The sequence below is a fragment of the Anas platyrhynchos genome, chromosome 2 (assembly GCF_047663525.1).
Source record: "Anas platyrhynchos isolate ZD024472 breed Pekin duck chromosome 2, IASCAAS_PekinDuck_T2T, whole genome shotgun sequence".
Taxonomy (NCBI): Eukaryota; Metazoa; Chordata; class Aves; order Anseriformes; family Anatidae; genus Anas; species Anas platyrhynchos.
Window position 1 is genome coordinate 70,176,091 of NC_092588.1, and position 17,990 is coordinate 70,194,080.

General features: G+C 41.9%; 1 long non-coding RNA gene across 1 annotated transcript in view; it reads right to left on the reverse strand.

Annotated features, from left to right (window-relative positions):
• Window positions 1-17,167, reverse strand: part of LOC140001911 (uncharacterized) — a 30,552-nt gene extending 13,385 nt beyond the window's left edge. The window contains exons 1-3 of the long non-coding RNA XR_011807691.1: window positions 16,133-17,167; window positions 9,471-9,560; window positions 7,569-7,650 (exon numbers count right to left, since the gene is read on the reverse strand). This is a non-coding gene — a long non-coding RNA (uncharacterized lncRNA). The remainder of the gene's footprint in view (window positions 1-7,568; window positions 7,651-9,470; window positions 9,561-16,132) is intronic.
• Window positions 17,168-17,990: the final 823 nt, after the last annotated feature.

The following is a 17,990-nucleotide window of genomic DNA, read 5'->3' on the forward strand; positions in this document are numbered from 1 at the left end:
TATGAAGTAAATAGCTACAGCTGTAGTCCAAAGCAGAAAGCTGAAATACATCCAAATGCAGTTCCACAAGAAACTGCTATCAAACCTAAAATGCATGTACAAGCCAGGTTATGCTGTCTGTCTTCTGCAAATAAAAGCCTGTCCTTTTCCATGCTGTCTCCTGTCCCTGTTTCCCCTTGTTTACAAAATGCTGTAGGGTGTAATTTCAATTCAGTAAGCTTTTCATATAGAATAATCTCCAGCATTTTGGAGAAGCAGAGGTGGTGACACTGGAACTGAACTAGCCTGCCTCCAAAAGATAAAATTTAAATAAAACAGAAAGACAGGGTTCTAATAATTGCCAGTTTGGGACAGCACACTACCAGAAGGTTGTTTCGACTGTTAAATGCAAAACTTATGTGTACAGACTTGAGAAGGTTTCTGTTGTTTATTTGGACACCCATAATAGGCTAACTATTTATTTTCCTGCACTCCAGCCCCCATTCTTCTGAATGCTTTTGAAGAAGTGTAAGACTGCTGCTTTTATCTTTCTCTTCCCCCTCCTCACCTATTGTCTGAGAAGAAAAATGGATTTCCTGTTGGGCTAAAATGAGAAGGAAAGAAAGAAATCTGATTCAGGAGCCAATCTTGCTGTCTGTCAAGCTTAGTAAAATCATTTTAAGTGGCCTTGTATATGAATGCATGCAGATACCAAATTACTGTTTTGCTCAAAACTAGCTTTTTGGACCACCAGATTTTGAACACTGTGGGGAAGACTTTATCCTTGAATTGCTTCTCTAAGCTATGTGCAGAAGTTGTGTAGTACATGTAATGGAGTTGTTAATTATATTGCAGCATGCATATAGTTATTTAAGTTCTGCATGTACCCAATTGGTGAAGTAGTGAAAATGAGCATTTTATTTCGCAGGATTATTTTAATTCCCTTATTGTAAATACAGCTCTTGATCCATCAAGAAAGACTCTCACAGTAGGATTCTTCCATGTTTTCAAAGGCTGCTCTCTCCCACTGTTTCCTAAACTGCTATTCTTTTGGGTCTGTCTTGAGCACCTGTGCAAGAAAATAGGAAAGCTGATTTGAAATTTAGTTTCCTTTTCAGTGGGGAACTGGAAAGAGAGGAAGGGAGAGGAGAAAGGACAAGAGAGGAAAAGAAGGACTAGTCCATGTTACTATACCACTAATGAAAGTATGCTTCTTAGTGAAAGATATTTGCTCTGCTTTCAAGTCAGTGGAAGGACTAATGATACGGAGAAGTTGACTACTGACGTGTAACGCCACGTAAATTTGTGTATTTTCAGCTTTAAATTGAAAGTAATTAGTGTCTTCTGTCACTTCCAAGGCAGTATTTTTCTGCCACCTGCAGTGCATATTGTTCCCAGCGCGTCTCAAGTGAGCATAGCGCTCCCTGCAAACATAAAACCCTTCAGTCTAAGCACGGTCCCTACAGGCCTAAATCCTGCACAACTTTTCTCTCTGCAGAAGAGAGTTTGGATGAGGCTAACGTGCTGAGAGGCATGTTTCTGAAGGAGCATGTTTTCAGAGTCTTGGGTGTTTATTTTCTCTTTTGTGAAGATAGCCGATACCAGCCAAAAGGTTGAAAGTCTGCCGGGACCACTACAGGAGGAAAAAAATCCTATCTTTCATACCAGCTTTGAGGAAAAACATATGAAATAAAAGGAAAAAAACAAAAAACAAAAAACAAAAAACAACGTTAGTACAAAGCTTACTAGCTGTGCTACTGATACACTGTGATGCTTTAACCAAATAGATGGATACCCACGGATGGTAATTTGTTTAGTGAGTGTTTACGCTTTCCATCATTTCTTTCCTCCTCATTTTAGATGCTGTATAATTACACCTCTCTGAACAGTTTTTAAACATTTCTACTATATATCTGCAATTTTTTTTCTCCTTTTATTTAGGGATGACTTTTTTTTACTCTTGGAGACTGATTTTATCCATGCACAGGTGTGCTGCCTCAGTTTTTCTTAAAGCATGATCTTCTGAACTTATTTTCTCTGAAAGCCTTATTTCCTTTTCTCTTTAGTATAAATTCCAGATCATTCTTTATTGAATTTGAACTAGTAGCTTTGCCTAAATTCAAGCAGACTTACGTGACTATCTTTCTCATACAAAGGGCTTTAGCAAGATTTGAGGCAGTTTAAAATTCTCCTGCAATGGGGAAAGAAGAATGAATTCAGAAAGCCCAATTATTCTAACTAAAACTGAACAGCTGAACTGCATTTTGAGGGTAGAGCAATCAAAAAAGATGACCCTTTGTCTTAACAGAGCCACAAGGCCTTAGGCTTAAGGGAGCCATAAAAAGGGGGCTGCAGTTCATATAGGTTTTGCAGATTTTTTTTCTTTCTTTTCAGCTCATTTCAGTCATCTTTCTTTGTTTTGCCTGCCTTCTCTGTAGCATGCAAATGCCTCAACTGTTCCTGATTATTTTTTAAATGTTACTTTCTCATGCTTTTGTTAAACATTTTAACTACACATATTTGTAGAATTTCAACTGAAAAGCTTTTTAATGCCAACTAGAGCCCCCCAAAGTTTGTTTCCCCCAGCATCTTAACCTTCCTTATAAACTGTAGATGTTTCCACTTGATATTTTAATGGTAGTTTGCCAGTCTCTAGGTACCCTCTGTTCATACACGCCTTGACAGACTCTTCTCCTAGCAAGATCCATGCCCGAGGAATCACTGATTCCTAGAAGCTTCCAGCAGCCTCAAAGGAGTGGGGAGCAGATTGTGCACGTCTAAGCTAGGTCAGGAAGTAAACAAGCCTGACTGTAGTTTGGTCTCCGACTGCTGCCGACTTGAGCATAGCATGGTGCTGGAGAAAGGCAGGAGAGGCTTCTCTCAGGTACTTGTCAGCTCATCGTTCCTGCCTGCGGTGCTCAACCCAGTGGGATACAGAAACTGAGTGCATGAGAAACACGCGAATTGCTCTTGTACGCGGCAACTGGAGAGCTGCACTTGAGAACAGTCAAGCTTGTACCTAGCAGCTGGTGTGTGCCTGGGGAGCTTGCCTGCTTGGTTGGTGGATATCGTGCAGGCATTTCACCTACAAGGAGTAGAAGTGACTGACTGCAGCTCTGTCTACATCACAGACACTGCGTGGAGTGGCTGGGCATGTGGCTGGGCACCCAGGGTCTGCAGCCACAGCGCACCATCCCCAGTTAGGGACGTAGCTCCTGTGAGCTTGGGTCACCAGCTGCCACCTGACAGCTTGGTGCTGTTTTGAAGCTATTGTAAAACAATTCCTGCATTAAGTTCCTCATTACTCTCAGGGGAGTAAATGAGTGTCCTGTTTCCCAATGGAAGGTCACTAAATTGAGACCATAAATCTTGTCTCTCTGGCCATTGATTTAATAACAAAGGGCTTCTCCCTTTTGGCATCAGTTGGGGCAGCAAATGCTTTTGCCTCATGTACAGCTAGCCGCTGTGTGGGTTTGCTTTCCACTTTTATCAGTACTGTCTACTTTGGTTCTGGATTACTGCCCTCAGTTGAGAGATGATCCCTACTATCACAAAGTAGCTTTCTGGCAAGGGTATGTGTGACATATTTAAATGAGGAACCATTAGACTTTATTCTGCCTGAGCACATCTGTAGGCCAATGTTCAATACTTCCTGGATCAGGGAGCAGCTAAGGGTGAAATAGGAAGTAAATTCAAGTCTGCAGAAAACCAACCAGATCTGGTTCCTAAAAAAAAAATAAAAATTAATCTCTAACAAATCCCCCACTTGTGTTACTTATTTACATTGTAAAGTGGCTGGCTGTCATCAGTGATTACTCCTGAAATTCAGTGTATGAACTGGAGTAGAATAGCTTTTCTTAGTGATGCCAGCACGAGGCAAGCCTTGCAGGGTTACAGACTCCTCTTGTGGATTTCAATCAAAGCCTCCATTTTCTTTCCACATTGATTGATTTATTTATTTATTTATTTTCTATTCCCAGTCTCTTTTATTCCATTTGAGGATGGCAGGAAGAAATACTAGGCTTGGAGCCGCCTTCTCCGGTACCTGTGTGAATTAAGAGCAGCGTGGGTAAAAGGCACCGAGTCCCAATTCTCCACAGCCTTTATATCCTCTCCAGAATCGCTTTGCAGAGGTATCATCAATCTGTACACAGCAACAGGGCACCAGCCCAACGTATTTACGGTGCTACGAATGTGCCATAACCCTGTGGAGCTGCAGCATGGCCTGTGGGTGCCTGTGGCACCGCAGGCCTGCTGGCCGGGTACCTACCTGACCGCCTTCCCTCCTTCCTTCCCTCCTTCCTTCCCTCCTTCCTTCCCCCCGGGGGGTAGCTTATAGCCTGCTGCCTGTTTGTAACATGTCAGTTTAGAAATGCCAGAGACTGGAAATCGGACCCAGTGTGCCATTCACGGAGTTACAAATGGGAATCATTTAAAGCTCAAAACACCTCCTGCGTTTCCTCCCCCTCCCTTTTCTAAAGGTCAAGCTATTTGTGAAGAAACATTAAGCCAGCTGCAAAGAGGTTGCAGGACCATTCCAGCTACACTGCGATGTGATTTTTATCTCCCACTCTAACAGGCAATGTCAGTCATAATTAGTGTTATACATAAATTCCTAGCTGAGATGCAGGCCTTACATGATTCGGGACTAAACTACGTGGAGTGCTGCTCTTGTCACTCTGTAGTTTCAATTAACAGATTCAGGGATGAAAAAACACAGTGAGAGATGATCGCCGAGGTCAGAGAGGTTATCTTTTCCATTGCAGCTGCCATCTTAACGGAGAAAATACAAATTAAAGGGGGTTTGATTAACCTGACTGGGGATATGGCTGCCACAGCGCATCAGCGGGAAAAGCATGGTCAGGACAAAATTCTCTCCATGACCTTGCTCACTGCAATAAGCATCCCAATCCCCAGTGGGTATGGTAATGACATGGAGAGCAATCCTGCTGTAGCCTAGCTCTGTTTCATCAGTGAAGCATGTAAGCAGATTATTACTGGGCTGATCAATGCTCTTGCCAATCAAGAAACTCTTGTGATTTTAGAGCAAAGCACAAGAAAGCCAGAACATGAAATAAATGCCTCACAGTGCTGGGCACAGACAGAAATCCACCATTGTAGTCCAGCACAGTGCCCTTTCTCTTTTAAGGGCCTCTGGAATCCCATCCTGAGAAACTCGCAAGAGATATATTATCCAAAAGGACAAGAAAAAGCAACATACACTTCACAGGGCTGGCACTAGCACTGGGCAAGTAGGTCCGCCTGGTGTAGGAGACCATCAGCAAGACAACTACAGACATGCTTCATAGTTGGTCTGTGCCTTGGGGTTCTTGCAGGGAGAGGAGGCTGTTACAAAGAATAAACAACTTGAAAAGTCAAATTTAGATCCCCTCCTTACATCGGAAAAAATAAAAACCATCCTACAACCAAATTGTACATGCTAATTTCACTTCGTGATGTGCTTGCTTATTTGGCTCACAGTAATACGAATATTTGCAGCAGGAAAAAACCTCTGAGATTTTAATAATTTCAGGTTGGAGCCCAGAATAAAGAATGAGAGATGAGACTCAGTGGCCACTGTGCAATGTGTTTAAGTGAAACAGTTCTCTGGATGCTCACAGTGCTTTCCAGAAACAGTGAAATGACATATTCTGGCCTATATTCTTTTCATTTGTTTGCTGCTTGAGAGATAGCATGAAGGCAAACGCATGGAAGAAAATGCAGTTAAGGATTTGGAAATAGTTATGTTCAAAAAACTCTCTGAACAGATCTCTGTGTACTTTGTCTTCCTACTGGGCTGAAGATAAAATCAGAAATAGCATTAATTACCTACTCTTGCAAACATGAACATAAGTGTTAGCACTCGGATGAGAAATCCTGTGAAAAATGGATAGAAATCCTGTGAAGAGTGGATGGACTGCTTAGTCAGTAAAATTGCTTTCATAAATATTTGCAGAATAGGAGATTAAAAGTGCAGCTGCTACTGTGGCCATCAGAGCTAGGCAAATCATTCCCCCCCAGGAATTTAAATTTAGTTTCTTTCTGCTTGGGGAATACTTGTAAACTGTTCTAAAATTAGCATTGCAAAATCATATGCTTGGTATTAGTAGAGGGAGGAAAATAGTTTTGGACAGGTTCACGGACAAGAAGTTAATAGACAAAAAGCAACAGGCATATAAACTCCAGTATCTTTTATATGCCAATTCCGAATGCTAGGGAAGCAGAGAGTGGCTATATATGCCTACTTTCTTTGAAGTGTTTCTTAGGATCTCAAGATCACTTGGGGTGGAAGGACTTCTGGAGTTCGCTAGTTCACAGAATCACAGGAGGTTGGCAGGGACCTCTGGAGATCATCTGGTCAACCCTCCTGCTCAAGCAGGGTCACCTAGAGCCTGTTCCCTAGGACAATGTCCAGGCCGCTTCTGAATGTCTCCAGGAAAGAAACTCCACAACCTTCAGCCCCCACTATCCCAGGGGCCACTGCTGACCTTGCTGCAGCTTACTGATAACTTTCTTGTGTTGCAGGACTGGAAATTGGACACAGTGCCTGGATGTATTCTAATGAGCACTGAGAAAGAAAAGATAATTGTTTTCATCAAATTAGAGGCTATTTGCCTCTTAATACAACCCTGGCTGCTGTTACTTGTCCTTGCTGCCAGAGCACATTGCTGGTTCATGTTCAGCTTGCCACTTACCCACCAACAGCCCCAAGGGCTTCTCAGCAGAGCTGCTCCCCAGTCAGTCCATCCCCAGCCCATGGTGTTGCAAGGGGCTCTTGTTTCCTCTATTTGTCCTTGCTGAATCTCAGGTTAGTTCATATTAGCTCATTTTTCTAGCATTGTCCTTAAGAGTATCAACAGTTTGACAGGAGACAGAATACTAGCAACTGGTCTAACATACAATACATTCTTTATATTATTATTATTATTATCTAGTTATTTATTTTGGTTAATTTACTATGTTTTTATACTGCTGGCTTTGTCAACAAAACAGAATTAATTCTCAGTAAGTTTCTTTCCTGTAATTCACATTAGGATGCTCCCCTGCTATGGAAAAGGAACACAGAGCAGCAATAAATATTTCTGCTTAGTCCCATTGTGGCCTCTTGAGCTCCTCAAGACTACTACTTGAATTGCTTTTTCTTTCTTATCTCTGCTCGAGGGAAATCTTTCGGGGAATAGAAAACTTCCAAGGAAGATCAGTTAAAGTGGGGCATCAAGGTGCTGAATCAAAATATATTACAAACAGCCTGATCTTATAAAGGAATTAATGCTTTTCCCTGTGTTTACTTCTGTCTGGCTAATGTTTGTACAGTGTGGAGATCCTCTATGGGTCAGGACCTTCTCCTGCTACTTCTCTTGTTCAACAGACTCCTCACTGCACACACAGGTTTTGGATATCTCTGCTTTTAGAAATCACTTGTGGGTTGAATGATAAAATGGAAGTGGATGAGTAAACAATCCCATTTCCTCTCAACCTGTTACACACTGATACATCTGGAATCACCCAGTGCTGGTGCAGAGTGGCCTTCATGTAATGCACATCAGACATTTCGGTATTAGAGCTCATCTGCATCTACAAATGCTCACCTTGGTGGTTGCTTTCTGCCACGTGCCTGGACCAGTCTGCTGTTCTCAGGATGCATCAGCTGGCTCCTCCGGTCGATCCGGGCTATCTCAAAGCAGAATAAGTATGAAATAAGATTATAAAATGAAAGATCTGGTGAAAAATCCCCCCCCTGCTTTCAATGTGGATGTACAATTGTTATGCCCAGAAAACAGATGATTTTTTTTTTTTTTAATAGCAACTAGTACTTCAATTAGAAAAATCATTTTTCAAAAATGCCTGCAACTTAAGGGCAGAACTGAAATTCTCCTCTCTTTTGGCTTGGCTCTGAAAACCTTACTCCCATAGCAGACCTATAGCATTTGTGCCCCTCCACATCACTGGGAATGAATCAGCCCTCCTTGAGAGAGCTGGATTTTTTTATTTTTTATTTTTTATTTTTCATAAAACTTGGCTTCTTGTGTGTCAGTTCAGGAAGAGTGCTAAAACTGAATGACTTAACTGCAGCCTTCCTGAGTGCAGGAAAGATCCATCATACTATGGGAGAACAAAACTGAAGTTATAGGTAAAGAGGTTTGAAATAAAAGCAGCATCATTAAAAAAAATAAATCTAAAATACATTTTTAGAAAGCTAGAAACAAATCTGTCTTTTCTAGTACATTTGTAAGGAATTATATCAAACAAACGCTTTCAGGCAGACAACATAATGGCCTATTAGAGAAACACAATGTCACTTGTAGGTGGCTAGAAGTACAAAGTAGGAAGATGATAGTGTCACTAAATGTTTTTCGGTAAATTGCAAGGAGGGGAAATGTTTTCTGGCTGAATAGAGATACAAGTACAGATAGAGAAGGGCAGGAGAATGCAATAAGGTTGTTTTCTCATTGCTCCCTTAATCTTTATTCTGACTCAAGCATCCAAAATTTGTGGGTTCATTACTAGGGCTTTAACATCACTCAGCTATGAATAGATTGCAAGTGAGCATTGAGACGACAGCCTGTGTCTCAATTGCTTTCTCTCTGTAACAGCATCCAGAACACGATGTTCTTGCTATCCTTCTGCAGGAGAAGAAAAGCAGAATTTGTTTTCTGATACACAGGGAGGCATTTTTCAGTTGCTGAAAATGAAGCATATCGAAAAGCTGCACTGCAAAAATGCCATGTAACTTAGATATGCCTCTGCTAATTTTCAAGGACTCAACTTAAAAATCAGGAGTGATCCAGCTGTCATTGCACAGCGCTCTGCACTGACTCACATTGCCGCGTTATTTAGGCAAACTGTTAGTCAAGAGTTAACTTGATAAGTGCATTGCCATAGCAACTAGCACATTAACATACTGTACCAGCAAAGTATAGCCAGCTTATACTTTGATTTCTGGTCTAGGAGTCTGAGGTAGTGATATATATGTGCTGTAGTGCTGTGCAGGATTAAGAAGTAATGGCAAAGCTAAAAAAGATCCAGATGTAATATTTATTGTGCATCTAATGCCTAGGCAATTGTGGTGACTTGAGTGATTTCTAAGTGAAAAAATAAAAATAATACATGAGCCAGAATATACAGCCAGATCACTCCACATTCTCTTTCCACTTATTTGCCTCATCTTTTTTTCTTTTTTTTTACATTTTATTTCTTCTTGAGCAAAATCTATCATATGCTTTTTAGCGTCCCTTGTTTTTTCCTGTCATTCATGCATTTCATCTAATACACAAAACGTACAAATCAAAAATATTTTTAAAGCAGCAAATGTATAGGAAGTGGCAGATAACAAGCGGAGCATAATCTAAGAGAATAAACAGAGCACTTAACCTGGTTGACACACAAATTCCAGTTTAGTTTTCCAGTGGCTCACTATTTCTCTATATAGCCAAAGCAGTGAGAAAACCACCATCAAATGCAGCGTTGCCATCCATGACAGCCCTGCTCACCTTGTTTTAATGCCTCCTGCTGTAGTAGCCAGACTCTTCATTATTCCCTGAATTCCAGTGTGCCCAAAAGTATTTCAAATGAGATAGTATCTGAAATTAAAATGTACAAATGTATTCCAGTGCTGAGCAGACTCTTAGTTCCAATGCAGTTGACTTGTAATTGCAGTCTTACTTTTGCCCAGACTTAAGAATGTGACTGACCACCACCGTGTGCAGGATGCAGAAAGCTACTTTCAAGTCAAACTGCTATCTCCAATTTCAAACTTGGTTGCAAATAAAAATGAGTGTGAGCAAACTCCGGACCTCCCAAACAGCTACTCTAAAGCTGTATGGAATAGCTCCATAGAGGTCCACTGCTGATCGGTTATGAGACAGCCTCATGTTCTGTGTTGTCCAGACCTTTATGTTGTAAAGAACTCACTCTGGCATTATACCACCACCAAAAAAAGTCTTTTTTAAAGTGTTTTGCCTCTAATGAAACAGCTATTTGTTTACACAGAGGTTTTACTTCTGGAATCAGGGATTGTGCCTGTAATTTGATTCCAAGAAAAAGAGAAATGTGTTTTGTTTTTGACATTGCATGGTCTTATATGCAAAAGGCACATCCAGAACACCATTGTTTGAAGTCTGTCTTGGTGTATGCGATAGGCACTTACGCAGAAAAACCTGCTAAAACCAGCTTGCATGCGATGCTTATGACAGTATGTTTAATGCTCTTTTGACAGCCTCTTTAATATTGTGGTCTGGTGATACCCACAGAACTCCAGGCAGTTTGACAAATCTGTATAAGATCATCAGCGAGGTGCAGATTTTCACACACAAACAGATGGCAAACCAAATAACAGTTTGGAGAGACGGGCATCAGGAAATTACAGCACCCGTAGAAATTAAACACCTACTGCCAGTGGCCTAGTTTCTTAAATGATGCAAAGTTTTGTAAATCATAGTTGTTCTGTTATGAAAAAAAAAGGAGGAAAAGGAGTAGAATACTGTGTGTTACTGTTGTGATAATTAAATAACCTTTTCATTATATACTAAATATTCTACAAGAAGGACTCTGAATTGAAATGCAAAAAAAAACCAAACAAAAACCAACCAACACTACTACAAAAAAAAAAAAAAAATCAAAACCCAAATCTAGATTTTGGTATTTTTTTCTTTAAAACATTTTGCTCCTGTCAGTATTCACAGACTTTTTCAGAGATATGACCTTAAAAAAAGGAACCGACTTGCCAGTTTGCTACTATTGAAAGCACTGGAGTGAGACGCAGAGGGGCTGTCTATGAGGCAGGAGTTGTAATGGGGAAGTCCTCATGCTGTGTCAGAGAAACAGTTTAAGGAGAAAGAAATTACTGCCCTTAACAGCATAAAATGTCTGGAGATGAATGCAGCTGGATGATAAGCTAAGGGTAAAGAAACGTTTTGTATGGGTTTTCCAGCTCACCTTATTGTACATCTTAAATAAGACATCTGGTGTCACAGACATTTAATTCTGAAAGTAATATAGTGAAATCCTAAAGGAAGCAGTTGACTTAATTCTTTCACCTTTTGTGGAGCTCTTTTCAATATAGGGAGGAGAGAGAACAGCACTCTGGAAGTACAGAAATTCCTCTTGTGCTCTTCCTTTAACTAGCCAGGCCCCCAGCTGTAGCCCTCTGTTATTATTTTCTCTGTCTTCAAAACTTTCTCTTTGCCTCATTCTTGCATCCTCAGTGAGAAAAGAAGGCTCCAGCACTGTCTCAATTCCTGCAAAGGCATGTGGTTCATGTGGGCTTTTTCTGCATTGCACCACTTGATGCGCAGCATTTGTGTGTTTGTGAAACAGTGGCTCTGCTGGCTTGTACGACTCCTCGACAGCAAGTGTAAAATCAGGTGCACTCTGGTTGCAATTTCACTGGAAGAAGACCCTCTCATTTTCATTCATCAGAAAATAAAGCCTAGTGAGAAAAGGGAGGGGAGAAATGAATTGCATTTACTTACATGTCAGGATAGGTGGAAGGAACAGACATTTGAAGGCTTAGTTTGGATGCTTTCTCTAAAGACAGTCAGATCACAAATTTGATAGAAATTTTTAAATTTAGATTTTTTTTTAATCAAAATTGAACATTTTATTTTGTGTGCAGCTGAAGGTGAAGTTCCAGACATCTTGCACTTTGCAGAAGGTTGAACAGCGCATTGCTGTATACACAGGCTAGTTGCTTCGAGCATGGTGGCTTTAATTATCATTATTATTTAGAAGTTCATTGCATAAATGTAGACAGCTTTATTTTTTCTCTTCTCTCACCCAGTGTTCATTCCAGAGCAGAAGGCCACCAGAAAAACTGTTTCACTGTTTCTGGAAAACAGAGACATCTTGGCTCTGAGGTTCTAAATAGCTGCACTGTGCACGGCCTGGGAACGCTGATCCTAATACATAGCATGGCTCCTGTTTTATTGATTTTGGTTTTACAGAAGCATTAAAATTGAATACTTTGTCATGAGTCCTTAGACCATGTACTTAACAAAAGTGATAGATTTTCTGAAATTACTGCAGGTTTCCTTTCCATTTAATGAGCTCCTTATCCTGATATACGATCTTCCTATGACACCTCTTTCACGTATGAATGTCTGGCTTGCAATGAACCCTGCAGATTTGAGTTCAGTGTATTAACCTACATTCTAAAAATACAGCTCTTGCTGGAATATCTCACAAGCCAAGGTCACGGCTAATTGGTGATAAAGAACTACTTATATTCTCGTGAGTGTCACTTGAAAGTAGGTGCTTTGGTCACTTAGGCCCTCTGGCAAAGACACACGATAGCTGTCAGGAGAGTAGCGTCAGCTTAGAAAACAATGCTATTGGGTATTTCAAGCAGTTTCATTGTTAGGAAGCCTGAATATTACCCTCTCACCTCCATATCCATCGTCTGCTTTCCTGCGTGATTAGTTTACTTTGCAAAGTAATCGAATGAAGTAGCATTGAAGACAGTCCACTTTAAATCAGTGTATTCTGTTAAATCTTATGCTGGCATCTCTTGGTTGAGGAGTAAAAGAAATGATGGCTCTATATCAAATTAACTCTGATACCAGTAATAACTGTCTGTCAATACTGAAAGATTCTCGAGGGAAAGTGAGACAGAAAGGTGTAGAAAACAATCTTCATTTTATGGATTTCAGTTTTTCTTTTCCCCGGCAAGAAGAAAGGAGCATAGTTTCTGCAGAATTAGGGACTTCTTAATCAAAGCCAAAACCTAGGCAGTGCCTACAGTTGAATAAAAACAACAGGCTGTGTAAGTTATGTGGAAAATTCATTATGAGTTTATCAGAATTAACGGGACAGCTAGACTGTGTCCTTGTGTTTGGTCAGGAATAGACTCATACTGTAACTGTGGGTATATATGGCAAGATGGAAAAAAACATAACCTGCTGAAATTCATAGCTCTGAGCTGAATCATGGATTTCAAAATTGCCACTGGCACGGATTTACAAATTCATTATCTACATTTAATCATAAACAAAGGGGCTTTGATCTGTGTGATTCACAGCTTCAGCTTTTCATCATAAATGAAGACTGAGAGCAAGGATGCAAAGTTAAAATTCTTGAAATAATAATCTTTTGTGTCTGTGCCAATGACGATGTTTTCCACTCAGATTATCAGCTTTGCCAAACATGCTAATGTGTTAGGTTAACTCTTAGTAAAAAGAGAATGCTTCTTTGTATGTTATTATGAGTTGTTTTGAAACATTATTTTGGTTAATACCTGTTCTTTTTGCAGTGTTTTCCCCAATTTTATTTAAAAAAATTAAAGATGTTATATCTAATGGGATGACTGTTTCCAATAGTCCTTTTGGCAATAGTTCTGTGTTCACATCTATTTCTTATTTTATCTCTGAATGCATGCAGCTGCTGTCTGAATTTCCCATGCATGCTACATGAAAAGTGTATATTTTGTTATAGCATGCAAGTCTGTATCTACAAAACATACCTGAGTCGAAATAGGATAAATTTGGGGCCTAATAACCTTCAGAATTCTCCTAGCAAAATTAAACGATTTACATACATCATTGCATTTGCCATGGCTCTATTTTCTTTCTTTTTCTCTCTACAGCATAAAAGAGATGTCTGTAGTTTCCCAGTATGTAGAAGAACAGAGGTACTTAATCTTTTCTACAGTTCAGTTGTGGTGGCAGTAGATGTTTGTCTGCACAAAATAACAGAGAGCCAAACTGAGCTAGACCAAAGATCTGTTTTGTCCAGCTTCCTTTCTGAAAGCACTAAAATGTCAGGGAATGAGAGCAGAACAAGCTCATATGCATTCTCAACCTTCAAACATTTTACATTTTAGCTGAGGGGTTCTATGCATTTATAATGTCTCAGTGGATTTATGCATGAACTTACCCAGTGATTTTACATTTGGTGTAAAATTTTAACATCCACCACGTATCATGATAAATTTTATAGTTTAACTACATGCTGTGTGAGGAATTAGGTCCTTCTGTTTATCCTGAACTAGGCAACCAGTAGCTTTATTGGAGGCCTGCAGCCCTTACACTGGAAGGCACAGAGAGCAATTGATTCTTGTCTATCTTCCCATCACTGCACACAGGTTTTAAAGACCTCTGTCATGTCCTTCCACAGTTGTCTTTTTCCCAAGTTGAGCAGACCTACTCTGTTCTTCTTTTTCAGAAGCCATTGCATACATTAAATCACTATCATTGTCCTTCTCTGAACCCTCTCTGGAGGGAATGGGAAGGCCTGTTGCTGTTTATGGTGTTCCGCCATGATTGTACATGTTCTGAGAATGACGCTATCCATTTTGCTATTTAATTCTTTCCTATTAATACCTTCCATTCAGTTTGCTTTTCTGACCACTACTGAGCACTGAGTTGACAGCAACCCCAAGAGCACATTCTGTTGGCTGAAACCCCTTGTCTTATATGTGAATATAAGACAGAATTGTTTCCCTGATGTTCCTTTAATTGCAATAAAGCCACTTTATTTCTCAGTAACCTGAGAAAACTCAGACATACGAAAGCTCAGACACGCTTGTTTTTGTTTCAAGGTCTGAAAGTCAGCTGTAGGAGAAAATCAGAGAGGAATCCTTAAGGGTACAATAACTGAGTTTAAGCTGTTTTTATATTCTGTAATCTCCAAGGGGTGTCATATCTGAAAGTCTGATTTTTCTTTTTTCTTTTCTTTACACACACACACACCCCTCCAGTAATTTTTTAAAAATGCATCCATGACACTAAATGGTGCCTATGGCCAGCTGTCAATCTCTTGTTCCATGTTCATACATTAAATGTCATGTATTGTTAGAGATCAAATGGCATTATTAAGAGTAGGTAGTCCTCCTTTCTAGTGTACTGGATACACTGGATACACAACGCTGAAAAACAAGGAAGACAAATGAGTATTTGAAAATGATACAGGATTTGGGCTGTGTTAGCAAAACTTTAGCTGAGCCTCAAACTTTTCCTACCACCATCTCTGTACTTTTATAATGGCTAGGTCTCCAGAAATGAATTCAGCTTTGTGTTGAGCCTTGCTTTTTAGCACAACGCTTGTGCCAATGACAGACTTTGTGCCTGCGATGTTTGCAAATCTGAAAAAGCAGCTATCATTTTGGGGATGACACACACATACACAATTGTCAGGTGGGTTACTGGAACTATTCCTACACTACTAGAAGTTAGTCTTATTTATCAAAGCCTTATTCATGTTACCGATAGGCTTTGATCATGTTACCGATAGGTAACATGAATAGGTATTTTTCAAAGTGTGGGGAAGGAACAGGAAAAAGGTAATGGAAAACAAAATGGCTTATTAGCTTCTGGAAGCAGATTTTTATAAAATCTGATAAATAGCTCTGCTTCCAGAATATGGACTTACAGAAAGATTTTTTTTTTTTTTTTTTCCTGTTTACAGACATCTGTTCACATTTCCTGGTGGGAATTCTGGGATTTGAACAGCCATCTGCTTCCTACTGTAGCAGCTTGACAACAAAGGGAATTTTTCTCAACTAGCAAGTAAGAATCTTAGACTAATAAAAAGGTATTGTTAGGAACATATACTGCTTTTTCCTTTTAACCTTCGTGAATATATATTGAGAGCATTTAGATTATACTCATTTGCCAAAATAAACCGATTAAGAAGCAACACGTTCAGCACCTCATGCAGGGACTGGGAACTCTAACTAAATAAAGCTTCAGGTGCATTGCCATTGTGTGTTTCTTCGTGAGCTGTTGAATTCTCCTACTTAGCAAAGGTCAAGAAATTCAGTGGGGTTGAACTACTTACACACTTACTTGTTTGAACAGGTCCCTTCCACTCCCCGGGGGTGCCTTTGTACAGCAGCGGAGGGGACACTGCTGGCACCATCACCTGTCAGCCTCTCCTGTGAGGGCTGCCGGGCCCTGGCGGCTGCCTCGGCTGCCTCGAGTGGCCTCGGTGCCGAAAAAAAGCCCTGCCCGCCTCCATCCCCCGCTCCGCTGCAGAAAAGGACTGCCCCGGAGCCGGTCGCCTCGGCGAGGGGCTGCGAAATGGCGGCGCCGCCCGGTGTAAATGTCCTGCTGCCGCTGCTGCTGCTGGCTCTGCCCGTGCCTCATCAACAACTTCCCTGGTCAGCCTGTTCCAGTGCCACACGACTCTTTCAGTGAAGAAGCGTTTCCTGATACCCTACCTCAATCCTGGTGCCACTTGAGGCCATTTCTTGTCCTGTCACTTGGTGCCTGAGAGAAGAGACCGCCCCTATCTCGCTACAACCTCCTTTGAATTCACTGTAGAGAGGGATAAGGTCTCCCCCGAGCCTCTTTTTCTCTTGGCTGAATAAGCCCAGTTCCCTCAGCCTCTCCTCACAGCACTTGTTCTCTATACCCTTCACCAGCTTCACAGTCCTTCTTCATACATGCTCCAGCACCTCAATGTCTTCCTTGTAGTGAGGGGCCCAAAACTGAACACAGTTTGAGGTGCAACCAAGTACAGGGGGACAATCACTTCCCTGGTCCTGCTGGTCACACAGTTTCTGATACAAACCAAGAAACTGTCAGTTTTCTTGTCCATTTGCCCATATTAGCCAGCACACTGGCAATCCCCAAGGGACACAAAGCACAAGGTGCTGAGGTTTGCTCTGCACCTACCAAGCTGCACCCAACACGGATCCAACTCCCACCGCAGGTCCTGCAGCCACTCCAACCCCAGAGCTGCCAAAGCTGGACCCGCAATCTGCTCCTGCCTGTGCCACCACAGCCCCTGAGCACCCCACTGGTGCTGTGGGCAATGCCACGGCTGCCCCACAGCCTGTGGGAGCAGCACAGGAGAGCAAACATGGGTCTACAGTGCCCAGGCAATGCCCCTGCACTGGCACAGCTCCTCCTCACTGAGCATTTTGGAGCACAGCCAAAATAGTGGAGGTGCTATACAGGAGCACGTGGAGGTGCTATACAGGAGCAGCCCAGCCCTGTGCCTGCTTGGCGGCGTTTTCCTTGTGGGGATTTGCATGTGGAGAAAAGCCAGGAGATGCCACAGAGAGGTGAGTGACGGAGGTCAGGCAGGCCTGACAGTGCCAGGTTGCTGGGACTGCCGGGCCTTGGACTTTGGGTCAGTAATGGGTAGGACAAGGAGAAACAGCCCATGTGGTCATGAAGGACTCAGTAGGGACCCTAAGGTGCCCTGGGTCTTCCACCTCTGGGAGGCAGAGGTCTGTCTCATCTTCAGCAGAGGAAAAGGGACAGGAAGACCCAGGAGGGAGAAAAATATGGAGCCTGCCTGAGGCTTTCTTTGTGCATTATGCTGCCTGGAGCAGCCCAGCAGGACCCAAATTTCTCAAGATGAGGCCAAGCCCAGCTGCAGTTGCCCTTAGCCTCCCAAGACCCATGTCCCTTTCACCTTACCCCCTTTGTCCTCTTGTTTCTAGGCGATGAGCAACATCAGCTTCCTTTGGGACGTGCTGCCACAGCGCTTACGACAGCTGTTAGGTGTTATGCCAGATGGAAGGAAACATTGTCCTGATGCAGAAGCACCTAAGAGAGCTTCACCTCTGCCACCCAAAAGCTGGCAGGACCCAGAGAGCCAAAAAGAAGAGAAAGGTGGAAGACATGGAAGAGGGGGAGAGCATTTGCTCCACCTGCTTGGACAGCCACGGCTCCCAGGAGGCTCTTGGAGGGAATCGGGGGATTGCTCCCCAGTGAATAACGTGTATGAAGTAAAACAACAGAGGTTGCCTGTATTGCCTTCATCCATCCCTGGTATGCACATCCTCTGGGAAAGTGGGAGAGAAGAAGGACAGAGAAAAAGAACAAGAGAGGTAAGCTGAAGTGGGGAGCCATCACTCACCACCCCCAAAAGCAGACCAGTGGCCAGCCAGTTTCTGAGCAATGGCTACTCTGGAAGGCCAAACCCACGGGTGTTACTTCTGAATATGATGTTCCACAGTGGTCACTTTGGGTCAGCTGTCCTAGCTACACCTTCCCTCCACCATCAAATGCCCCCTCCCAAGCCTTCTTGTGGTGGCTCTTTGTCTCAAGTCACATCCAAAACAG